This window comes from Atractosteus spatula, chromosome 13 (genome assembly GCF_055471065.1).
Source record: "Atractosteus spatula isolate fAtrSpa1 chromosome 13, fAtrSpa1.hap1, whole genome shotgun sequence".
NCBI classification, from domain to species: Eukaryota; Metazoa; Chordata; class Actinopteri; order Semionotiformes; family Lepisosteidae; genus Atractosteus; species Atractosteus spatula.
The window spans coordinates 10,862,509-10,889,897 of NC_142718.1; the positions used below are offsets into that span (position 1 = coordinate 10,862,509).

General features: G+C 38.7%; 1 pseudogene; it reads right to left on the reverse strand.

Moving 5' to 3' along the window:
• The window catches only part of LOC148821776 (uncharacterized), an 86,410-nt pseudogene extending 60,022 nt beyond the window's left edge, over positions 1-26,388 (reverse strand).
• Positions 26,389-27,389: the final 1,001 nt, after the last annotated feature.

A 27,389-nucleotide genomic window follows, 5' to 3' on the forward strand; every position in this document is an offset into this window, starting at 1 on the left:
ATGCTGGACAGTATGCTTCTCAAAGTGCCTTACAGGATAACAACAATAACAACAACAATTTTACAAGTCCTGGGAGGAAGAATAACATCAATATTAATAATAATAATAATAAACTTTATTTTATATAGCGCCTATATAAAAAAGGTGGCTTTTTAAAAAAAAACCTTTTTTTAAATGCATTTGCATTTACACACAGACCAGTGTTTACTTGAACGTGGAGATGCCATACTGAATAATTCCTGCACACAACCATTGCAGCGGAATTTGCATCGTTTGGCAGGGCTATGATTCATACAAGTGGTGGTGGATTTGGAGACAAAATGTATTTACATTACACAGAGACTCAGTAGCAATAGCAATTAGCAATATCAAAATAGCAATATTATGGACACACAATTGACTTTTTTTTAAAAAAACTTTTTTTTGACAGCTGGTTTTTGTTGACAGTTTGACACAAGTTTACCAGTGAAAAGACTACGGGCATTCTTCCTCCCCCCTACATTCTCAGAGTAGAATATAATTTATTATTAGCACAATTTATTACAGTGCTAAATTTAATATTATTGATTACTAATAGTTTATGTTAACACCTAGCTTTCTTAACGCGAGAAGTACTACCGTAAGTAAGTACTGTACAGTAAGTACTTATTGTACAGGAGGGGGAGGAGGTGTCTTTCGCTGGAAGACTCGCCGCCTTCTACTTTGAAAATACCTTTGAAACCGGTTTAATTCGTCACAGCCAGCACTCACGCAGAGAGTGATGAAAACCGCGCAGCGCCAGGCGAATGTATATTAATATGTTGGGCTTTTGGGTTCAGGTGGATTTGCGCCCTACAGTTCAACCTGCGATACTGCTGTGTACTGTACATACAGTACAGTACGAACATGTTATTTTGAAATAAAAAAAATGTCAATATACTGTAGGAGAAATTGAGTATTGGTGTGTATTTTTTCTTTAAAATACCAATAACAGCAACATACAGTTTACATAATATGTTTATGTTCCTAAATTAATATCGTTTATGACGTTTATGATCTTCGTTATGCTCCTCTGCATTTTATGCTTAACTACTAAAGTTTCCCTTTAGTGGTAAAATTCCATATAAATATTCAATACTAAGCGGATTAACATGTGCACAGTAAAGAAATTAAATGATAAAATCTTTTCACTAACGACCAATGTACCACATTATCTTCCGTGTCGCATTAACATTGGAATGTTTTTTTTACAAGTATCAAAAGAAGCGATACACAACCTGTCTCCTCTATAACTCTTCAGTTTATAGAGAAATTCCTCCAGAGCCTCACAACATTGTCCAATAATACTCTTCTTGTGTCTAATTTTTAGTTAAGCAGGTGTTAACAAAACGTGTTTACAAAGAAAGTGAAATACAGTAATACTACCAGCTATATAGATACATATATTTAGATATTTAGATCCTTAAATTAATATCATTGATTAATTTATTTAGATACGTGATTACATATTCTCAATTATAAAACAGATAATTCCGGTCCTGGAATCTGACTGGCTGACACCCTTCTGAAGCGGTGCCATAATCTCTGGTATACGGACGCCCCAGAAATTTGACTTTTTACTGTGTGATAAATTTGAAAGACAAATTCTAAGCGTAGATAAGAAAGCGTAGATAAAAAAGCTTGGATTCAAATGTATCTGATACAAGTATCTTTTAATACAGTCTTTGTTGTGCTCTTGAGGATCCTTGTGATGTTTTGAGCTCTGGTTCAATGATAAGTGTCGCAGTTTAAATAATTTTCGTTGTTAGAAATTATGAAATGCTCTGTTAAAAGCAAGGGAGTTTTTATGTCTGTTATACTAAAAGAAAATGCCCGACGAACTAGGGATTGGACAGTTTTTCAGTGCTTGTACAATCGATGGAAATGTTCAAATAAATGTGCTAAAGAAAATTCAGGACCAGGACATTGAGGGTAGATAAGTGGGCTTCCACTGTCAAAGTTCCATACTTGAGTATTGCTGCAGACTCATCACAGTGAAAGCAGATTCTCTTTCAGTGACAGAATTCTGACAATTCTGTCTTCTTAGTCAAAGGCATTGCAGTATGTAGAAAGTACTTTTAAGTACACACTCTCCTACAACCACTGGTTATCTATTACATCACCAACGATGTACAATAAATAGGATAGGTGTGCAGATTAAATTGCCATCATTCTCATACTCATAGTAAAGATTAGGCCTCCCAATGCACAATGCCTAGTCTGCTCTGGTCTCTACCCCATCTCATGATGGAAGGCTAAGCATTTCTCTGTGGTACAGTGCACATTAACCCCTGCTTCTAACCCTGACCTGATTTAATTGAAACCCAATATTTTTATATCCAGGTAACTTATTACCAACAATCAGATGTGTTTAAATGAACTTAAATTATTTTAAATTATTAAAAGTATTATACATTATGAAATTAACTTAAATTATCCTACATAAAATGCAGAGAAAAACCTTGTCATTATTTTTACAGTTGAAAATGTTTCAGTTGTGTTAATCAAATTAACATCAGGCAAATTACTTTCAAAGCAGTAATTAATTTAAGGAACATTATTTCAAATAACAAACTTTTGCATGTTCAACCACTGTTACAAAAGTTGTGACAATTGTGTTTAAAATGTTTAAACAAAATTAACTCAACCTCTATTTTTTTTGTCAAATTACTGTGTAGAAAACAGATGTCATGCATTCTTTGCATCTTCTTTCTTTGGTTGTTAGCCATACAGAGAACAGTTCTCCTACCACCAGGATAGTAGATTTTTAGATTTTTTTTTAATCTTACATTCTGAACATGATAGCTTTTCTTTTGGAGACAAAATATAATTATCCTTGGAGTCCTTGACATCTGATTAACAGCCATAGATTTTTTTTTACTTTGCATGTACAGATTCCATAAATGCTGTCTTCCTACTCTGATTAGCATCCATTCATATATTCAAAGGTTCCCTCTGATAATTTGTCAAAGTTTACTTTAAGTTTAGAAATTATACTTTCCTGAATTTCTTTATCATACTTTGTGTATAGATAAACTGTAGCTATAGGAGGTAGCAATGTAATAGTACCATTATTTCCACCAATACCAATAGCACATGTCAATTGTGCCTTATTCTTGTTGATGAATCCCATCTAACTGCTAACTAACTCAAAAGATCTTACATAATTACAAACATACTTCACATAATGTTTTGTTATTTATTCACTGTCAATATACTGGAAATCCCATGTGTAAGACTCTTTTACATCTATTAAATCTATCTATCTATTAAAAGCATTAAAAAATGAAATAGAAGCAAACAAGAATGATGTAGGAATACAATATGTTTATATATGACACCCAAGAAGGCTCCACAGCCGAAACGTTGTGTTTTCTTTCGTCTTTTTTCATCATTGAATAAACCTATTACTATGTTTATATACTGTAGGACATATTGTAACAGATCTGGGTTCTCTGGGCATATGCCCTCGCCTCTCCTACCTCTTGTCGGCCCTCTACTGCTGGGGCTCAAACCCAGGTCTCTGGCATTACGCAACAGGGAGCTTGCCAGCTGAGCTAGAGGAAAACTCCCTTAAAGATAATTAAAGATATTATCAGCAAAAAAGAAAAAAAAGTACTTGTTGTCAGCTTTTGAATTGCAAACTTAGTTCACATGATTTGGAGCATATAAACCTTCCTGTATCTTGGGCAAGAGGAAAAAGAAGAAAAAGAAACAGTAGAAGACAAGACCCCAGCCAGGGGGCACTGACTACGGGCCTTGGGGTAATATTCTCTCTTGTATGCAAACAAGTTCTAAATATTATTAACATTTCTGTGTAGTATTAATTTTCCTAAACTCTATTACAATTAAGAGAAATTGTTACTTATTCTGGCTTGGGCCTCTGTCCTCTCTTTGTAATCTAAAGAAGAGCAATTAATCTTAAAAACAGAAAGCATATTTAAAAGCTAAATTGCAGTTTCACCCCCCAAAACATTCTTACACTGTTTTGAGAGGAAAATTGCTCTACCAGGTAGACAAGAGCTGCAGTTGTGTTTTCGGAGTAGTGAAGTTCCAGTTTTATGGTAAAATATTTCCATATTTTGCAGGCTATTAACAGTTTGTGGCTTGTAACAAATCTGTTTTATTAATTTGTGATTAAACTAGATCTTCACCTTAGACTTTCCTTCTGATATATTATATGGGAATATATCAGTAATGTGATATTCCCCCTGATCTGTCCTTTGCTTGATCTTACATTTTAACAGCCATTTTATTTGTATAAATTGCAGCTAACTACTAGATATGATACATAGTTTGTGTGTATATATAAGATCTCAATATGACAAAGAAGGAGCAAAAAATAACAAGAATACAGTCCTTTCCAGTCACATGGCAGAAAAATAATGGAATTGTCCTATATATTTTGGAACAAAAACATTCGTGGTGATAAACATTTCCATTTGTAATCAAAAATAAAATAACAGATAAAAACCTGCAACCAACCTGAACCCAACATGCAAGTGGTGAACTAGCTCATATTCCAACCTCATCCTGACTCTCTTTGCAGGTCATCTGGGGGTTTCTGTGGGTACCCAGCCTTATGTAGGATCTAATAAATGGTGCAAATGATAAGAATGTTAGAACGTTTACCCTTTTTAGAAGACTCTTCCTACACAGGTCTAAAGCCAACCATTGAAGTAATGTGTTCCAGGTGTGGTCTATTCACCAAGTGCATTCTTGCAGTTGATTTGTGTCCATCGATTTGAAGAGCACTTATTTTCACATTGCTATCCTGAAGGTCCACATGGCTTTCTTAGGTTCAAACATTGACTGTTGTCTTTTTTCTTGTGCCTAGGAACTTTGAGAAAAAACATGAATACTGAATTGGCTCCCTTTAGTTACAGGTCATGCACAAATTCAACATTTAAATGACTGCTTCCTTCTCAGTCACTCTCATGTGGAATTCAGTTCAGATTATGTACAAATGCCTGTCCAACCTGGGCATCATGGTGAATATGGTAAGAGTGCTCTGTCACCAACTTAGAACTAGTCGTTTTTGAGAGTGACTCTGAATTCTTTTGGAGGACATACTGTAACTAGCACATTTTTGTCCAATGACAGCTTTTTTTTCTGTGTGTGATGAAAGTGTCATTGCAGTTGTTACCACTGGGACAATTGCATGCCTCCCAACTCTAATGGTCTTTTTTTTTTTGGTTGGACCGGCTAGAGGATAATTCACACCTTCTGCAAGTGTCCAACACTTTTCTCTATGTAGTAGGTTGGTATTCCCAGGTACTATGGTTTGGCACAGATATATGGGTTCACTTTGACTACACTGACAACCTGCTCACTTTTAAGGAGTGAATACAGAGCTAGAATTGGTTCAATTTGAATGCTTAGATTCATCTTATTGTTCTGGGTTGGTTTGGAGATACAGGTTTATCAAATTTGATAATTACAACACCTGGCTCTGTTGTATCCATTCACAGAGATCTCGTGGGAATATGGATAATGTGTAACGAGTTGTAATGGACGCTGTTATTTCATATTGTTTTCGCTGGGATATAATTTTGTTCAATCTCTGAATCTATTATTTACCTGTAGAGTTTACATTCAGGTTCAATAGGTAACTTACTGCTTATGTCTGTGAAACACAGCGAGAGAGAGCTCCCAGTTTCCTTTCGTCATTCGCACTAAAAGCCACTGATGAGGAAACAACGAGTTGAGTGACTGATTATTTAATCATTTCCCTCTTCAGGTAAAGAGTGCATAAAATAGGATTGTTAATTGCAGAAAATAGCTATCCATTATTTGTTATAATGACAAAAGTATTTTCAAGTAGTATTTGAGTGTATTTGTTAAGTTATATCGAGTTATTTGAACAAAGGAAGACTTGGCTAGAAACGTGAATCCTTGTGGTTAGCATAAAGGCCATGTGTTCAGTACGGTGAGTGTGAATGTTGTGAATGCAGAATATTTTTTAATATGTAATTGAAAACATTAAGAAGCATTTTTGTAACTTTAAACTTTGTGTACAATCTATTACTGTAAACTGTAAATTCATTATTATTTCGCACTAAATGCTATTGATGAGGTATCTAGTTGAGTGACTGATTATTTAATAATTTCGCTCTTCATGGGCGGTACACATGCAATTGGTGTATGAGGCTGCTGGTCTATCCTATTTTGGCATATTGAAGCAGGGAGCAGGGCACTTTTTAATCTGTATGATAGAGCTTTCTTTGATGAAGTGTGTGGCAGCCATTTGGGAATTCCCCTTATGTTTGCAAGGATACTTGAGTGTATTAAATTTCCCATACCCCTTGGTTGGCAATCAGATTCTGTGGTCAATCTTGAACTCTTCTGACCCAAATTCCCTAAAAATGAATTGCAGTCATTACTCCTTTTGGGACAGGTTCATGAATAAGAACCAGGTAAACAAAGATGACTTTACATTTTGACCTTGGTTTAGTTCAGATTAGAGAATGGAAATCATGTCTAAACAAAAAATCTATATATTTCATAACCTCATGTAAAAATCAACCATTCTATTTGTTAAATTATAAGATGTCAGGATATCAGGATTATATGATGTCCCTGGATGGGAGACCCAGGAAAAAACTAAGGTTGCTGCTGGAAGAAGTGTTAGTGAGACCAGCAGGGGGTGCTCACCCTGCGGTCCATGTGGGTCCTAATGCTCCTGTATAGTGACGGGGACACTATACTGTAAACAAGCGCTGTCTTTCGGATGAGATGTAAAACCGACGTCCTGACTCTCTGTGGTCATTAAAAATCCCAGGGTGTTTGTTGAAAAGAGTAGGGGTGTAACCCTGGCGTCCTGGCCAAATTTTCTATGCCTCCTAATGATCCCCCTCTATGAATTGGCTACATTACTTTGTTCTCCTCCCCCTCTCCCCCACAACTCTGGCGGCAGGCGGAGCGATGCGCCACAGCTTATAACTTTAAGCTGTGAGATATTGTTTTCTTTGTTTCATAATACTGGTTTGAAAAGATACTAAAAAACATTTTTAAAGTTTTTTACATTAATTTGTAAATTGGTCATGTTTTGAGCATGGGACACTCAAGGACTGGAAAGCCAGCCTTCTGTGACATTTAGAGTTTTGCTGTGTCTTGGAGTGATGGAATCACCACAATACAACCACTCAAGTTCTTATTTTACCTAAGTCCCTCAAGTTTAGCAATGTTAGTACTATAATTTAACCCTTCAAGTAATTATCAGAGCACTCACCTTCATATCACTGCAGTATTTAACCCAGTTGAGGTACTACTATACAGTGCAGTCCATTGGTTCTGTACTCCAGCACATTGGATTTGAAATGAAACAATGACTGAGGTTAAAGTGCAGAATGTCAGCTTCAATTTGAGGGTATTTACGTCTATATTGGGTGAACTATATAGGAATCACAGCCCTTTGTATATATTGTCCTCCCATTCTAGATGGCCAAAAGTAATTTGACAATTGGCTGCAAGTTGTTTCTTGGGCAGCTGTGTGTTGTTGCATCACTAGTTCATGCACAAGAGAGCTAACAAAAGGTCTAGAGTTGATTCTAGATGTGGCATTTGGATCTGGAGTCTGTTGTTGTTGTCTCTCAACATGAGGCCCGCAGAAGTGTTAATGCCATTAAAGTGGGCCGTCATGAGGCTGAAAAATCAGAATAAATCAATCAGAGACATAGTCAAAACATTAGGTGTGTGAAAATCAACTGTTTGGTACATTGTTAAGAAGCAAGAATGCACTGGTGAGCTTAGCAATAGCAAATGACCTGGTAGACCATGGAAGACCACAGTAGTGGATGACCGAAGAATACTTTCAATCATGAAGCAAAACCCATTTTGGACTGTTGAACAGATCAGGAACAATCTCCAGGATGTAGGCATAGATGTGTCAAAGACTACCATAAAAAGAAGAATACACCAGCATAATCTCAGAGGGTTCAACACAAGCTGCAAACCACTGGTAAGAAAGGCCTCTGAAAGACCAGGTTACAGTTTGCTAAAAAGTACATAATAAAGCCTCTAGAGTTCTGAGACAAAGCCTTATGGACAGATGAGATGAAGATTAACATGTACCAGAGTTATGGAAAAAGAAACATATGGAGAAAAAATGGAACTGCTCATGATCCAAAGTATACCACCTCTTTTGTGAAACATAGTGAAAGTAGTGTCATGACTTGGGCATATATGGCTGCCAGTGGATCTGGCTCACTTGGCACCTGTCACTTGAATTCTGAAGTGTGCAGAAGCATCTTATCTGCTCAGATTCAACCAAATGCTTCAAAACTCATTGGATGGCGCTTCACCTTGCAGGAGGACACTGACTCCCAACATTTTGCTAAAGCACCTATGGAGTTTTTCAGGGCGAAAAAGTGAAATGTTTTTGACTGGCCAAGACAAGTCAAGTCAAACCAAGTCAAGTCAATCACTTGACCTGAATCACATTGAGCATGCATTTTACTTACTGAAGACAAGACTGATAGCAAAAAGCCCCCAAAACAAGCAGGAACTGAAAATGGCTGAATTTTCATCACCCAATGTCTGGTGATGTCTATGGGTTGCAGACTTCAGGCAGTCATCAATTGCAAAGGATTTGCAAACATGCCAAATTTTATTTAAGATTATTAAATCTTAATGTTAATTATTAAATATTAATGTTAATGTGGCCAATTACTTTTAGTCCCATTAAATGGGGGGACTATGTATAAAAAGGGCAGTGATTCCTATATGGTTCACCCAATACAGACGTAAATACCTTCAAATTAAAGCTGACATTCTGAACTTTAACCTCAGTCATTGTTTTATTTCAAATCCAATGTACTGGAGTACAGAACCAAAACAGTAAAAACTGTGTCACTGTCCAAATACGGACTGCACTGTATCTGAAACAACTGAGTGATAACCAAAATTAACACTCTTCAGTTATTACCATAATTTAATCTGACTCATATTATGAGGACAGAAAACCTGTTCATAGTCAGGGAATTAACTAAACGTTTTTATTAAAAGTTTGTATTATATCTTGTGTAGCGGCAAGGCTTCTTAAAATACAGGAATTAAGTTTGCTGCTCCCTTGCCAGTCCTTCTCTCCTTCATCTCAGTGGTGCTTGATACAGAGAGGCCATTCCATTTGGTTCACAATTAAGGTGTTTTTCTAGCTGATAGAGTGTCCTGATAAGGAACAACTCCCAAGGCTGAGTCACATCAACCACCCTAACAAATGGTCATCTCTGGCGCCTTAAAGTCTGGGAGATTCCTGGAGAGACTCATTCAAAGATGTTTACAACCCTAAGGTCAGAGTGCATTGTTACTCATCATTAACCAATCAGGAACTGGTAGGGCAGGTTAACCCCACGTGGATCTCGGATGCCCACGAAACTTTCAACCAATGAACGACCGTAGTTCCTCCAGGTAAAACAGGTGCCTCTGGACATTCCTCAGCTCCTCCTGGACTTTCTAAGACTCAACGCTCCTCCTGAACATCCTCAGACTCAGCTAGGACAAACACATAACGGCCAGTGTGTCCGAGTGCCAGAACTTTCCTTTGTTCTAAGAGTCGAGAATGGAGGTCACCAGCGCGTAACCAAAGGATCCACCGAGGTTAGCCCTTGTGAACCCACCGCGAAAGCTCACCTGATCAACAAGTGAACTACGGTCAGAACTGTGGACAGCTGAACTATTCAGAACTGGCGCTACATCGGGAATGAACCGGTCTTCTTCCTGTCTAAAGAGTGTGACCTGCTTGGACCCACAGTCACTTTTCTCCTGTGCACAAACTCTGCTAGTAAGCCAGATCTAACTAGCCGGTCTTCAGAGAGCATCAGCAGTGCGTCACAGCCGAAATCTCTCCCACTTCTCTCCAGCCACACCAGCCAATGCCTTGGAACCGAGCCAGAGAGCGCAGATTGGACACAGCAACAAGCCTGCCACTGCTTCTTTGTGCCCGCTGGAGATCTGAATCCACACAGACTGGATGAGTATTCAACATTCTGCATTACAGCTCAAGAATTCAATTGTTACCTCAACCTGAGTTGATATCAATTTAATTCCTAAGAGTGATGTACTTGTTTTTGAGTATCTAGTGTAGAAGTTGTAATCCAAGTTCATTTACGAAACGGTCTAAATGAATGATATACCGAATGTATGTCCCTCTTGGTATTTGTAACTCTTCGTGACTGAATATATACCTTTTGTATTCTGCTAACCCTCACTATAAGATCTGTTATATTTATATGCACATTTTGTGTATTAATAAATGTATTCTCGTGTATTAGTATCCGTGTGTGTGTGCGTTGTTTGAGTTGTCCCTCAAAGTTGATTCTAATATCCATCAAAGAATCATTTTGTGACTTACTGCTACAATTAATAATTGTCCCAGTAAATGCACAAACCCCTACATTTATTGGTGCCTCGTGAAAGGATGCCTACACTTGTTAACTATTATTGTAACAGACAAATAAGTTCTGGATCCTGAGATGAAGTTAAACAGATGAGTTTTATTGCATGCAAGGAACAATAAAACTGAAGTATTGTTCAAAGTACTGGCACAAAACTTCCAGTTTATATAGCCCTTTTCTGCCGCTTCTGACATAGCTCGTTATTATGGTAATGGGGGGAGGTCATGGTGTTCGGACAGTTCACAGACTTTGGCCAAATGGTCAGTGTTAGGTTTCCTTCCTTGGGAAGGGGGGTTTCTAGCTGACATCTGGAATCCTTATCAGTCATCTCTCTTTCCTGCCATAATTCTAAGCCTGGAATGTCTTGTGTCACAAGAAGTCCAGTCCTTATGCAGAAAGCAATCAGTTAACCCCTTCTTCACATCTTATATCTTTCTTCATTCCCTTAAATTCATTCCTTATAAAATATGACATACGTCAGTGCTGCCTATTTTTTACACAATGTCAGGGCAGCTCTTTCCTTTTTTAGGTGTACATTCCTCCCAGGTGGTACTTTGTCAATTTGTCCTTCGGTTCACCCGCTCCACCATGCTGGAGGACTGCGGGTGATGAGGGAAATGCAGGTCCCATTTGATCCCCAGTAGGTCTGCCACCACCTGGCATACTTTTCCAGTAAAATGTGTGCCCTGGTCTAGGTCAATGTGACACGGGAGTCCCCATTGGGGAATTACTTCAGTTACAAGATATTTGGCAGTTGTCTGCGTAGTCTCTCGTTTGACAGGGACAGCCTCCACCCATCTAGAAAACTGGTCCACCATCACCAGGAGGCCTGTCTTCCCTTAAGAGGGTGGCATTGAAAAATAGTCTATTTGCCAGTGTAAAGGGCCCTTCGGGTGCAGGACGTCATAGGTTAGGAGCCCGAACCGGCGGTGCTCCAGAGGCTTTCTGGCATTCTTCACAGCATCGCACCACACCAGCCGCGAAGCATGCGAAGCCTGTCCCCACCCAGCTCTGAGCAAAGCATCGAATCATTTGACTAATTCCTGGGTGCCCTGTGGAGTGTATTTGTTGTGCCAGATAGGGCATTAACTGCTTGGGGCAGGCAGGTCTGCCTGTTCACTGGCATCTCCAGGTCCCATCTTTCAACAGCCCCACATTGCGTTCCATCCAAGTCCATTTCTCAGTCCTTGGGGCCTGGGCCTGGAGCTCGCTGAGCTGTTCCGTATGGAATGCCTGGATATTCACTGTGCAAACTGAAACAATCTGAAGAGGTCTTTCTATAAACCACTCCCTCCATTGTCCCTCGGTGGCTTGACATGTTGTTCAGTCTGCCAACATATTGCCCCCAGCTTCGGGAGTGTTCTCTCTGCTGTGGCCCTTTCATTTGACCATAGCTATCTGCTTTGGGAATTGGAGAACCTCAAGCAGCTCAGACACCAAATCAACGTTCTTTACCGGAGTGCCAGCAGAAGCAAAAAAAATCCTATTACTCCATAATCTTCCAAAGTCATGGCATACTCCAAATACATATCGCGAGTCTATGTATATCATGGTGGTCTTGCCTTTTGCCAATTTACAGGCTTCCACCAGTCTTCAGCTCAGCTCGCTGAGCTGACGTTAGTACCTCAAATCGTCCCCCACATTGGATATCATATTCCGTAGTGACAGCCCAACCCGCTTTTCTTTCCCCATTGGAATTTAAAAATGAAGTTCCATCAGTAAAGAGGATGAGGTCTTCATTCCCGAGTGGTTACTCGGCTATTTTAATGCTCTCATCCTCTCCCATTGTCCAAACATCATAGCTGTGTTCTAACAGATAGGCTTCTGAGGGCTCAGGTAACAACATGGCTGGATTTAGAGCCCCTTCAAGTTCAATAGCAATATTTGGTGCCTCTAACAGGACCTGCCACTTCATCCATCGTACCACATTAACCTGACTGACCCGGTTCAGGGACATGAGGGTGTGTACCGCATGTGGGCATCGAACAATCAGTTGCTGATCTAGCACTATGTTATTAATTGCCTGCACTGCTAGACAGACGGCCTGAACAGCACGTAGACATGGTCCCCAACCCCTGGCTACCTCTTCCAAGGGTCCAGAGTAATACCCTACTGGGCGGTACCTACCCCCATGTTCCTGTGTTAGTACAGCTGTCAAAAATCCATTCTTTTCACTTATGTAGAGGTAGAAAGGTTAATCCGTCTGAGGAAACCCGAATGCAGGAGCCTGTAACAGAGCTTGTTTTAAATCATTAAAAACATGTTCAGCTTCAGGGCTCCAAGCAATAGGATCAGGGGGCCTCCCTCCCCCTTTTAATGGGTCTGTGAGTGGTTTAGCCCTCTCAGAAAAAGCATCAACACAATTTCTATTGAAATTGCACAGGCCCAGGAATGATCGAAGCTCTCTCACAGTGTTGGGACTAGGGTGTGCTCGAATTGCCTGGGCCCGATCTTCTGTCAGTTCTCTCTTTCCCTGACTAATCTTCTGTCCCAAGTAAATTATGGTGTCGAGGCATAACTTTGCCTTGCTATAATTAGCCTTGTGCCCTTTTTTAACCAAATGGTTAAGAAAAATTTGGAGGTCTTTCTTGTGGGTTTCCTCGTCGGGAGACGCGATTGAAATATCATCCACGTACTGGATGATGACGGGGGCCACCGGAGGCAACTCCCAGAGATCAGTCCGAAGTGCCATGTGATACACAGTGGGGCTGTTATGAAACCTCTGTGGTTCCTGACTCCCACGTCACACGCTGGGTGTTCGAATCTAGCTGGAGCCATGACTTTTTTTTTAACAAACATTTCTTTGAAAAAATAAAACATTTCCCTGGCTCAGAGATTAAATAAAACTTCACTCACACCAAACAAATTTATATTTCTAAATATCACAACATGATCTAATTTAAGTCATTTTAATAACAATGAATAGTCACCTATGTGTTACAATATAAACATTTATATTGATTTAAATCGTGTTTTGATTTAAATCGCAATCAAATATATGTGTTTAAATATATGTGTTTTTTGATTCACAATCAGACAAACGCAACATAGATTGCTATCTTTGTCTTACTTATTACTTGTTTTTCAGGAAGTTAAAAAAACACTTGAATTACTTATCCAGTAACTCTGTGCGCTCTGTGACTTTGAGACCACTTGTTATCCCAAGTTGTTTGAATCGCCACAATTCAAATAGAGAAAAAAAAGCTGACTGACAAGATTTAAGATGTGGCTGTCAATGTTGGATTAAAAAAAACACGTTGCCCGACTTTAGTTGCATTGCTTGAAAAATAATTTTATTTCGAGAGACTGGATAAGTAATTCAAGTGTTTTTTTAACTTCCTGAAAAACAAGTAATAATTTAACAATATGTGCAAGCATTTTATGATATGTCGCTGTTGTGAATGTCTGTGGAGTGTATGTTATTTGCCTCTCTGTCCTGGCTGTGCTCTCTCTCTCAATTCAATTCAATTCAAGGTGCTTTAACTTTAACTTGCTTTAACTCCGCAAGTCTGAGGTCTGAGTTCTGAAGTCTGAGTTCTTGTGTCCGTCCTTTCCGAACCCGAAAGTATTACAATATGTATCTTTATAGCAGGTGGTGTACAGCTTTTTAGTATAGATTACACTTTTCTAAAATGTATTTAAAAAATAAAAACGATTACAATCTAATCTTTCCACGTTTGATCCCAAGATCCCAAGAAAAATAAATCTAAACAGTGAGAAAGCTATGCTGAAAGTTTATTAAGATACTTAGAAGACAAAGATAGCAATCTATGTTGCGTTTGACTGATTGTGAATCAAAAAACATATATATTTAAACACATATATTTGATTGCGATTTAAATCAAAACACGATTTAAATCAATATAAATGTTTATATTGTAACACATAGGTGACTATTCATTGTTATTAAAATGACTTAAATTTGATCATGTTGTGATATTTAGAAATATAAATTTGTTTGGTGCGAGTGAAGTTTTATTTAATCTCTGAGCCAGGGAAACGTTTTATTTTTTCAAAGAAATGTTTGTAAAAAAAAGAAGTCATGGCTTCAGCAGGATTCGAACACCCAGCATGTGACATGAGAGTCAGGAACTTAACCCACAGCACCATCGGCAAGGTCAGATGAGGAGTGTTGAAAAAGCCCTACAAAACATTATCAACAGACATCGCACATTGTGTTGCGGTACATGAATATAATTATATCGTTATTAATTTCTTCAGATACGCGATTCCATATTATATTCACTTTTAATCAAATTCTAAAAGTACAGATGCAGCCATTCAAAGTGCGCGGTACAGACATGTACCAGAGGTAATTGGCTACGGCGTCGCGCATCGTGACGCAAGATGACGCGGGGTACCGCTGTACGTGATTGGTTGACCGACAGGGGCACTCGTGGTCCGTTGGTCTGTCGTAGAAAGATTTACAGTAAACGTCTTTACTGTGCTCGTTGTAGTATTGAATATTCATGTGGAATTTTACCACTGAAGGGAAATCTTAGAAGCTGAGCATAAAAAGAATAGGAGCATACTGCAACGCGTGTGAAGGCCATAAATGATATTAATTTTGGAACATAAACATACAGTATATGGCTGGTGTCGGTACTTTAAAGAAAACATACACGAAACATGGTTTCATTATGACCAGAATCGGTCTTGAGATATTTTTAACTTGATTTACAGTATTTGAGAGGTATGTCTTGACACCGATACTACGTAAATACTGCTCACGTATATGTTTCTAGGTTTATATTATGCATTTCATACGGTCAAATTACTTTTGAGCAACTGATAAGAAGCACGAAACGGTATGCTCAGGGCTTTTTAGTTTTCGTTTTGTTTTAATGCAGTGCAGTGGATTGATTAGAGATATCAAGTACATACAAGTCATTTTTTAAATGTTGTAGTTCGTCTTGTAAAAATGTTACGAGTACATCATCTGTCAACAATTACACAGGTTCTGTTTCCATATTGCTGATTTTGGTTACGTAATATTTTTTTCTAATTTCACGTTGTGAATATATGATTTGGGCAAACAGAGCCGCAAAGATTTTGCAGTTTTATCTAGAACAAGCGATGCTTAAACCTTTGTCTGATTCTTGTGAAACTATCCACACGACAGTTACAGTACCTAGGAGTTGACTTCAGTGATGTAACTGATGGGATGTTTCTAAAAATCCATCCTCTGTAAAACGTCTTCTCTAGTTGTCCTGCATATGTATTCGCTAATGAAGCTGTGTGTTCTGAGCCTGGTTCTCTACATTTCTGTATGAACCAGCTTAGAGGGCTAAAGACAGCTTGTGTTTAAATTGAGTGTAAGGTAATTTATGCTTCTAAAGTCATGGTCAGCATTTATTATTGTACTGTGCTGTAAACTTGTTCTGTGCCTAATTACATTATTTATAGCGTTATCAAATCCGTACATTGTCTGTCGATAATGTTTCTGTAGTGCTTTTTCAGCCCTCAGCATGTGACCTGTGGGTTAGGTTCCTGACTCCCATGTCACACGGTCTGTGATTGAATCCCATGGAACTATGACTTTATTTTTTAACAAACATTTCTTTGAAAAAATGAAACATTTCCCTTGGTCAGAGATTAAATAAAACCTCACTCGCACCAAACAAATTTATATTTCTAAATATCACAACATGATCGAATTTAAGTCTTTTTAATAACAATGAATAGTCACCTATGCGTTACAAAATAAACATTTATATTGATTTGAATCGCGTTTTGATTTAAATCGTAAATGCGTGTTAAAATATAGGTGTTTAAAGGCGATATACTGTATAAAAGCGCTGATTCTTATGGAATGTGTTCCGTCGGGGATTCAAAAAATTTATTTTTTTTAATCGCGTATCTAAGGAAAATTGCAGTATAACTTTGTTCATGCACATCATTATACAGTATCTCATTTTGTATTTCTATAAAAAAAAATCGTTTGCCCAGCCACTATTGTTGTTATTGTTTTTATCCTGTAAAGCGCTTTGAGGAGCACAGCTTTTTCACCACTTAGATTTCTTTTTGACACCATCCTTACACAAAGCAGAAACTGATTGTATTTTCCGATGACATACTGTACAAGTGCAAAGATTACAGATTTTAATCGTCTTTTTTCTGAACCAGGGAAAATCTGATCATGTTTCTCTATAACAATAATAAAAAACTTTATTTTACATATCACCTTTAAAAGTGGCATCTCAAAACAATACAGTAGATGTAAACCACAGATTACAAAGTAAATACCCAGACAAACGCAAACGCGTTTTTAATAAAATGCTTTCATTCATTCAACAGAGAGAGCGTAAAACCTGGGTGTAACAGCTGTTCCTTTTTCTGATCACTCGCTCTCTGAGATACATGAGAATCCAGGCTTTTTTATCAACGCTTTCTTTTCCGTATACCAGATCTTATGGAACCACTTCAGAAGGGTGTCAGCCAGTCAGATTCCAGGAATCGGTACTTTAAAGGAAAAATACACACCGGTATTCCATTTCTCCCTAAACATTTTAAGCATCGAAGTATTTAACTAACATGTAAAATAGCGTGTGAAAAAGTGGTAGTTTTAAGCTTTTCTGCTAATATAATATGGAATCGCGTATCTAAAGAATTTAATAACGATATGATTATATTCGTGTACTGTGACAGGGCTGTGTAGGGCTGTTTCGCCTCTCTCTTCATGCGACTGTACCAGTAAGAGGATTTCTTTCTATTCGAAACGTGTATTTTAAAAGTTTAAGAAGTAAAAACCTTACAGCGTACACAGATTTCTAAACTGATCAGGATCGTTATCTTTGTCTTATGCATAATAATGTTCACCACTCTGTCCAGCAAATTAATAATAAACTTTATTTTATATAGCGTTTTAAACGAATAAGTAATTAGATTGCTCATAAACCTAATCACTTGCTTTTTCTTTTTATTTAGGCTCAGATTACAACTATAGATCGTATTATTAATAACCATAATAACAACCAACCAACAAAAACAACCATATAAACATAATACCAACCAAAAACATAGATAACAACCACAATACAAAATCAAATATATCAAACCATTATACTCTCGCAAATTCCTCCAATTATCATTATCCCGCCCCTTATGCAAAACCAAACCCTCCTCCCATCCCAGTTTATCCTCTTTATCATAAACAAAATCCACCTCAATTTTCAACATAAAGCATTACACAAAATCAATACCTCAACACTCCATACTCAACAACGATAATTCACAAACAGCCAGAACATGTAACTCCACATTCCCAAACAGACCTCATTTCCATAGCCCCTCCCCTTATGCAAAACCAACATCCCTCCCCTGTTCTCTCTCTCCCCTGGCGTTTGTAATCGTTTTTATTTTCAAATAAATTTTAGCAAATTCATGTATTTTAAAAATCTTAAGATTTTTATATTTATGTCTTTATTTAGTGGTTTCATTAGTGACAAAGTCTAGTGACCTTTGTTTCATTAGTGACAAAGGCTAAACTTTCTTGGAAAAATGTATTTTATGTAAACCATGTTTGCTATTAATTCATTCAGGGCTAAAATATGTTTATTGTCTTCAAATGAAAAAAGGGTTCCTTTCGCCGTGGTCGGGTTGAAATTAGAAGCTAGAGAGGGGGGTTGTACTTGCAGTGTATACAGTAGATGGGAAAGCCAGAGCCGACCTCTACGCCACCCACGTGTTATGCTCTTCCTTAATGTCTAAGCCGGGACACATCATTATATCTCATTTTGTATTTCTTAAAAAAAACAATCGTTTGCCCAGCCTAACAGTATTGCTGTTATTGTTTTTAACCTGTAAAGCGCTTTGAGGAGCCACCATATACAATAAAGTTCATTATTATTACTATTGTTAATTTGATGGACAGAGAGGTGAACATTATTACACAGAAGACAAAGAAAGCGATTTACGTTGCATTGTGCATTGTGCTGCTGTAATACAGTTTTAAATAATTAAGTCTAAACAGTATCAGTTTTGTTTATGGGTTTTAAATAAAGGCGATTTAAACGCGATTTAAATCAATATAAATGTTTATATTGTTACGCCTAGGTGACTATTCATTGTTATTAAAATGACTTAAATTCGAACATGTTGTGATATTTAGAAATATAAATTTGTTTGGTGCGAGTGAGGTTTTTTTCCCCCAACAACTTTCCAGAAGAGCTATAAATATTTTAAATAAATACACACAGTATTGCTCATAAGGTCTGCTATTTGAGGTCCAGTTATTTAGATGCATACATCTTATTTTATCTCAGCTTTTCAGCTGAGATACACAGATCATACATAAACAATGCAGTAAAAAAATGTCTCATCAAGTATTTAATCATTAGGTATAACAGTTTCCCTTTAGGCCTCTGAAAACAGCACCTTCTACCTTGTGAATACCAGTACCTCCTAATTGTCTAAAGGCTTTATTTAAAAAATGTAAAAAAAAAACTGATGTGCTGAAACAGTACAATTAAACACGCTCTGCAGAAAAGGGGATGGTTGTTAGGTCAGCTTCAGTTTTACACGTACAGTACACATTTGATTTCATTAAAATTATGAGGTACCCTGTATCTGCAGGACTCAAGAGGCTCTCAGTCATGTCACTTTGCAGTTGATGTCTCCTAGAGGTTCCTAGATTCTTATTGTAAATAAAAGGAACAGCATACAGTGGGACTTTTTCAAAAACGGGGAACAAATTTCAACATCCAACTGCACCGAGCACACAAATATTGGTTCTAGGCTCCTGAATCACCTTTGGTCCCTAGATCATTGCTTTTAACCATTTACACAAGGTTTTTACTGTAAAGCACTTTCACAGCTCAACATAAATGGACCTTCTGGGGCACAGGCTTTAAATGAGCTTTTTAAAAAAAATAGACTTTGCCTTTCCTGTTATAAGCTATTCTTTTAGCATATGACAAGCATGCCCTTATTTTGGCGATATCCTCCTAAACATTGGAGAAATAACTCTAGAAGTTCAATTAAAACAGAAATGCTTCAAATCACTTGGGATACAACAAAAAAGTGGTGTATTATAAAGTGTGTTAAAAATGTAGCTAGTTTGTTTTCATACCTTAGATTATAATAAAACCTCACCATTTAACACCAACAGGTGTTTTCTTGAAGTCTGCTAGCTTCAAAGTTTATGGTTTGGCTTTTGTGTATAATGATAGTGAACTGCATTGGAAATGTAGGAAAGTAAGCATTAATAAGCAGGAAAATTAAACCAAGAAACACCTAAAGTACTGGACTATATTGCAGATAAACTACCGATCTACCTTTTAAGCCTGTACAACCTGCAGAACTCCAGCTTTAATTGATTGGACTCAACAGCCTAAGTTTTAAGGTTATCCTTACAAGTGTGGAAAAGCATGGGCGTAATGTTGCAGCCTTCACTATTGTTTTAGAAGTTGTTTTTTCCAGCTGTACATGAACATTTCTGTCTTGAGTCTTTCTTAACAATATGGTGTAAACAGTGTCTGGTTTCTACTGTGATCATTATTTCATTACCGAAGTAGCCTTTTGATATTTGCACAGTATTTTTTGTTGCTATGGCTGTTTTCATATTCGTAGTTTTCTTCTGTTAAAACTTAAAATCTCTCGCATTAAATTGGCTACAAATGCAAGAGTTCAACCAGATATTCTTACTTGTAAAATGTCTACTGTTGCATTGCAGCTAGTTAATGTAGTTAGTCCATAGTCAGCAATCTAAACTAAATTGTTAAGCTTTAATGATTGATGTTGTACCAGTAACCTTTAGAAATACTATAGTACTTCACAAATGCTTTGTGTGTTTGGAAATCTTTTGAGTAAAAGCCTTATAAAAATAGGTTTAGTTTTTACAGGACATCACAAAGAAATAGGATGGTATAATTCTTATAATTGCTTAGTGATTGTATTTGGAAGATTATGGACTAAACAGACTTCAGGGATGCCAGTGGATCATTGTGCTATTTGGAATTATTCCAAAAATCAAGTGACCTCTTTGCTGTAGTATCTTTAGTATTATTTATTTAGTATTAATAAAGAATAGATTTATTAAAGTCGTGCGATGTGTAAGCGGGATATGTAAAATAATGTAAAATAAAGTTTTTTTATTATTGTTATAGAGAAACATGATCAGATTTTCACTGGTTCAGAAAAAAGACGATTAAAATCTGTAATCTTTCCACTTGTATGTCATCGGACATTAACGAGTACAACCCCCCTCTCTGCGGGAGTGCTGGCTGTGACGAATTAAACTGGTTTCACAGGTATTTTCAAAGTAGGAAGTACAGTGTTAACTAGTAGCTAGGCTCCTCAATAAAATCGCTTTAACATGCTAATACGTTGGTGTAACAGTCAGGGCGTGGCAAGCTTCCAATGTCAACTCGACTCAATTGGAAGACAATGAACGTATTTTAGCCCTAAATGAATTAATAGCAAACATGGTTTACATAAAATATAATGTAACATGCCACTGTTTGTGCATGAACAAAGTTATACTGCAATTTTCCTTAGATACGCGATTAAAAAAAATAAATTTTTTGAATCCCCGACGGAACACATTCCATAAGAATCAGCGCTTTTATACAGTATATCGCCTTTAAACACATATATTTAAACACGCGTTTACGATTTAAATCAAAACGCGATTCAAATCAATATAAATGTTTATTTTGTAACGCATAGGTGACTATTCATTGTTATTAAAAAGACTTAAATTCGATCATGTTGTGATATTTAGAAATATAAATTTGTTTGGTGCGAGTGAGGTTTTATTTAATCTCTGACCAAGGGAAACGTTTCATTTTTTTCAAAGAAATGTTTGTTAAAAAATAAAGTCATAGTTCCATGGGATTCAATCACAGACCGTGTGACATGGGAGTCAGGAACCTAACCCACAGGTCACATGCTGAGGGCTGAAAAAGCACTACAGAAACATTATCGACAGACAATGTACAGATTTGATAAAGCTATAAAATAATGTAATTAGGCACAGAACAAGTTTACAGCACAGTACAATAATAAATGCTGACCATGACTTTAGAAGCATAAATTACCTTACACTCAATTTAAACACAAGCTGTCTTTAGCCCTCTAAGCTGGTTCATACAGAAATGTAGAGAACCAGGCTCAGAACACACAGCTTCACACAGCTATGATGTACTCGTAACATTTTTACAAGACGAACTACAACATTTAAAAAATGACTTGTATGTACTTGATATCTCTAATCAATCCACTGCACTGCATTAAAACAAAACGAAAACTAGAACACCCTGGGCATACCGTTTCGCGCTTCTTATCAGTTGCTCAAAAGTAATTTGACCGTATGAAATGCATAATATAAACCTGGAAACATATACGTGAGCAGTATTTACGTAGTATCGGTGTCAAGACATACCTCTCAAATACTGTAAATCAAGTTAAAAATATCTCAAGACCGATTCTGGTCATAATGAAACCATGTTTCGTGTATGTTTTCTTTAAAGTACCGAGACCAGCCATATACTGTATGTTTATATTCCAAAATTAATATCGTTTATGGCCTTCACATGCGTTGCAGTATGCTCCTATTCTTTTTATGCTCAGGCACTAAGATTTCCCTTCAGTGGTAAAATTCCATATAAATATTCAATACTTAAACGGGCACAGTTAAGACATTAAATATACATATACATACTGTATACAGTACAGTTTGCATACGGTAATATGTTTATGTTCCTAAATCAATCTCTTTTATGAGCATGTGAAAGGCATGGTGAATCGATTCTCAAAAATTACTGTACTTTGCATGATTGGAAAAAAATGCATGATTGCGAAATGCTGTGGTGTTACTTTTACAAAGACGGTGTAGTGGTTTGATGGGTTTACTGAGACAATTATTAATTGTAACAGTAATCACGAGGTTGTTCGTTGTAGCTTTTAGAAAATCAATCGTCAGAACAACTAACAATGCACACACACGGGTTCAATACACGAGATACATTTATTAATAACAATTGTGCACCAAAGATATACTAGTCTGCCTGGATACGAGCGGCAGACCTTACTGTGAGAGTTATCAATATACAAGGTATATAATCTCGAAGAGATGCAAACACAAAGAGATACACAACAGAGAATATATGTCAATATATATCGTTCGGTTACCAAATCGCTAATCAGTGTTATTACCCACTGTTACTCTAAACTCGGAAGTAAATACATTACTCATGAATTAAATTGATAACAACTTGTGTTGAGGTACAATTGAATTCTCGAGACGCAATGTAGAACATGGGGTTTACTTATCCACTGTGTATGGATTTGGAATCTCCCGGCACGAACACCAAACCAGCTGACAGGCTCTGTTGCAGCCTCTGTTGCAGCGGTTGTCCAATGGGCGTTGTGTCAGCGTCCTCTGGCTACCGGCCAACCAGTCAAGGTGCAGCTCGGAGTAGGACGGGCGGAGGAATCTGACTGCGGCGCGCAGGGCAGTCGTTGCTCCGAGGGGATCTACCAGCAGTCCGGCTGGCTAGTAGAAAGTCTCTATGCACAGAGTGTGACCGCGAGTCCTCACAAGTCACTCTTTTGCCTGGGAAGAAGCTGGTTCGTTCCCTGTCCAGCGCTGCTTCTGAATAAGCTATTCAGGTTGTCGACGAGGGTCCAACTGTAGGCTGCCGTTGATCAAGCGGAGCATTCACGTTGGTAGAATTCTGAGTACGTACGGGATCCTCGGCCTCGCGCTTAGAACAAAGTCCAAGTCCTTTTGCAGACAACAGCAGTTGTCACGTGATTGTCTCTGAGGATGCGCGAAAATGGCCAACGAGAGCCCCGATCTGAGCTTGCGCTCCCTTTTTGACCAAGACCCAGATGTGTGCTGATTGGTTGAGAGTTTGGCGGGCATTGGAGACCCACGTGGTATTACCACGCCCTGCCAGTCCCTGATTGTTTGGTCAAGATGAGATATAAGTCACTTACTCTTGACACTTAGGAATGCAGTCCAGATGTCCATTCGGCACTCCCTAGACTGATAGGTGCCAATGGATGACCATTGATCATGATAGCCAGGCTTAGCTAAGTGCATCCCCGTCTGGGAGCTTGTTCCTTATCAAAAGAAAACATCTTAAATCAGCCTGCATGAATACTTTCTCTGTGGCTGCACCACAGAGATGGAGGGTGAGATGGGGCCTCCTTTAGGACAGCATACCAACGTTTAATTCTGTCTTATTAACAAGCATTGCCGCTACAACGGTCAATGAAAAAAATAATGTGGACCAGGGCAATACTTTGAGTTTACAGCTTGTCCAAGGTCATTTATTATTAATACTATTAGTAATATCTTCGTTAAAGACTTTGATGGCGACAGCTCAAACATGAGAGGTTGAGCTTTATTAGCTCCACCTTGCGGAAATTCCGGATACTATTATTTTGCTAGCGGTATTTACCGGTAACTCGCGGTAGACTGCGTAGAGCGTACCGGAAAATAATGCGGTATCGCCCGCACATTTCGAATGGCTGCATCTGTATGCTTGTTGATTCCGGTATCACGTTAGTTAAAGACTTCGATGCTTAAAATGTTTAGGGAGAAGTGGAATACTGGTGTGTATGTTTTCTTTAAAGTACCGAGACCAGCCATATACTGTATGTTTATGTTCCAAAATTAATATCATTTATGGCCTTCACATGCGTTACAGTATGCTCCTATTCTTTTTATGCTCAGCTAGTAAGATTTCCCTTCAGTGGTAAAATTCCATATAAATATTCAATACTAAAACGGCCACAGTAAAGACATTTAAATCTTTCTACGACCGACCAACGCACCACGAGTGCCCCTGTCGGTCAACCAATCACGTACCGCGGTAATTTGCGTCAACGCACGTCACGATGCGCGAGGCAGTAGCCAATTACCTCCGGTATGTGTCTGTGCTGCGCACTTTGAATGGTTGCATCTGTATATGGCTTTGTGTATGGCAGGGAATTCCCAGTAAATGTGGTGGGTTCCATATCTAGAAGCCCGCATTCGTCCTTATCCATAGTCCAAATTGAATGACCTTTTAGTTCGTCCTTTTGGAGGGACCAGTTGTTTACCTTCACCCTCTCCTCATGTACAGTTAATGTAATTCCTTGTAGGTATTTCAGAGCATCCCACCCCAAAAGATCTGGGGTAGGTCCTACCCACATGACGGCGTTAAATGTTACCTCCTCATCTCCTAGTCTAATCTCGAGTTTTTGAGTTTCTTTGAGTGTTATTCGATTGCCCCCTACATCAGTGGCCTCCAGCTCCCTCCCTGTGAATATGACACCACACAGTTTAGCTGATTGTTCAGATAAACAAGACAATTGAGCCCCAGTGTCCCATAAAAGTGACATTTGAGTCCCATTAATCGTACATTGTAATTTGAGTTCCTTTTCACCCAGCTCCTGAGATAGGCATAGGGAGGTCACTAGGGGGAGTCCTAGTTTAAAAGATCCCTGATAGCACGTTTGTCTGCTTCACTCAGATCCTGTAATTGTGAAAGCAGGCTTTTTTGTCCATCTCGATTCAAGGAATTGAATGGGGGATCTCGATATTTTCCAACCCTGCCTTCAATGGCCAATCGCCTTCTGCATTTTTTAAAAAAATGCCCAAAACTTTTACAATAATATCACCGACCTGTAAAAATGTCCCCTTTTGAAATAAGTCAGGTGTCAGAGCCAGCTTCCCCCTTCTGCATGGGGGGTGTCCACCCTGTTTGTATTGCCTGCACCTTAGCGTACATATTCCTCTTGATTTGTTGTGCTATTTTAACTATTTCCTCGACCTGCTTACTCGGATTTTGCCTTATTTCGGCTCTTTCAGCTGCAGGGCTTTGGCTATATCAGGCTTCAGGCTGCTCAAATAAATTTGTTTAATCACAGGAGAGGCGTCGCTATTCACATCACCTGCATCACTAAGTCCCGGGCATTCCAGCCAGACTGTGACGAAGCAGTCAGTGAAGTCAGCCACATCCTCGCTTTCTTTCTGCTGACAAGCAGATATCTTTTTCCAATCTGTTTTTAGTGGGTAATTTTGTTTAAGCCATCGCCAAACCCATTCCCATCACCCTCCCCTGTCGTTATCCTCACACAATTGCCTAAGTTCTCCGACACGCTTTTCCCCTGTGCTTCAGAGGATCATAGTGGCAGTCAGGGGAGTGATACCATAAGTATATTTTAATTCTTGGAGCACACTCCAGGTTCACTGCATTCCTAATTTCGGATGCGGTACTTCTTTAGCCCACCGGTCAATATCTTCCGGTTTTGGATTTGATCGTATGGGGGGTTCAGGGAAGGCAGGTGTGAGAGCGGACCCCCTCGACGGGGTGCAGGACAGAGTTCGAGTAGCACTGTCATCAGCTACATCAAGTCCTTTCCCACTTCGGGTGAGAGTACAGATCTGCCCTGGCCCTCCCGCTAATAGGGGAGACCCTGATCCGTCTTGATCACACTCGCACCAAGTGTCATCCCAATCAGACCCCCTGTCTCCATACAGCCAATGTGGGAATTGATTCCAATAATTTTCATTACCCGCCTGTCTGTTCCCCTGTGGGAGAGCAGGATATAATTTAGTTGCTGGCTGTTACACATTAACCAGTGCAGTGCAACCAGGAACTAATTCTTTCTTTAGTCTCTGATTCTCCTTCACTGCCTCTTTTAGTTTTTGTTCTAGTTCCTCTTTTGCAGTGAATAAATTATCTTTTCTTTCATTTAATGCTTTTATTTTTTCTGTAAACTCCTTTTCTTTTTTATCCCATTCTGATTTCTCTTTCACACTTATCTGCCACCGCAGGTGTCGGCTGAGAACCAGGGCTGCAGCTAAATCCTTGTGCTTATACCAATACTCATACACTTTCTTACAGGCATCTTCGCCCCAAACTCCCTCTGACAAACTCAACTTCTTCCTATATTTTTCTTCCTTTTCCATCAACTTACACTTTTCCGATACATAATCGGACACTTCCACCACTTTCTCAAACACCCAGCTAGCACACATGTTCGGTTTCTTGAAGAGTTACTTTGTCATGTGTGAGGTAACAGCTCATAGGGGAATGCTTTCACTTGGATATCCTGTCCATTCCTGCACTTATGCAACTTAGGGCGTCTGTTACCTCCAGATCTAAATGCCTCTCAGAGTCTTTAGAGAGGACTTACACCACACTGTTCACAGGTAAGAAACAAGACCTCAAGGACTCCCTTCCTGGATCAGTAATTCACCATCCCCAGAATGCCAGCATTGCTGCTTTTGCCCCGGGGTGGACTTACACACTGGGCTCCAGTCAGAGCTATTCTTGGATTTCAACGTCCTTTAAATTCTGCTACTTAGTGCTTTCCGTTTTATTATGAGGTGTGTTTATGTTAGTGTTGTGTGTGTGTAAGTTCACAAACAAGGAAAACACATAAAAACATACATATATATATCATCTACTTCCCTCCTGTTCCCTTTAAAACAAAAAAACCATGCCACGCCAATCCGTGCACGATCAAGGCATAGCTAATCTCAGGACACCATACGCAATTAAGGACCAAACCAGTCCTGGCACAGATCAGCTTCAGAACCCCGTGCGTAATTAAGGCCCAAACTGGTTCTGAGCTCCACGATAAAGGCCAAACCCATTCAGAAACTCCATGTGCAATTAAGGCATACACCAGTTTCGAGCGTGGCTCGTCTCCTGCCAGACCAAATTCTGGGCTTACAGCCAACCACCCATTAAATACACTGGTGTCTTCCACCGGGCTTGAGGTATCCAAATACTCTTGTTTACTCCATCATCTCAGGGGATCCTCACAGGGAGCAGAGACTTCCCAATCGGTCAGACAAGAGAGTCGGGACTTTTAATAAAAGAGGAGTCCTTACCTCTTAGTAGTGTGCGCACTGACCGTCTCTCCTGCCGATGGGAAGCTCTGCGCCTTCTGGAGAATCCAGAAGGGGTTGCTTGTCACGCAAGCTGGCAGTAAAGAATTTATATGTAATGGTCAGCTTTTAAGAATGACCAT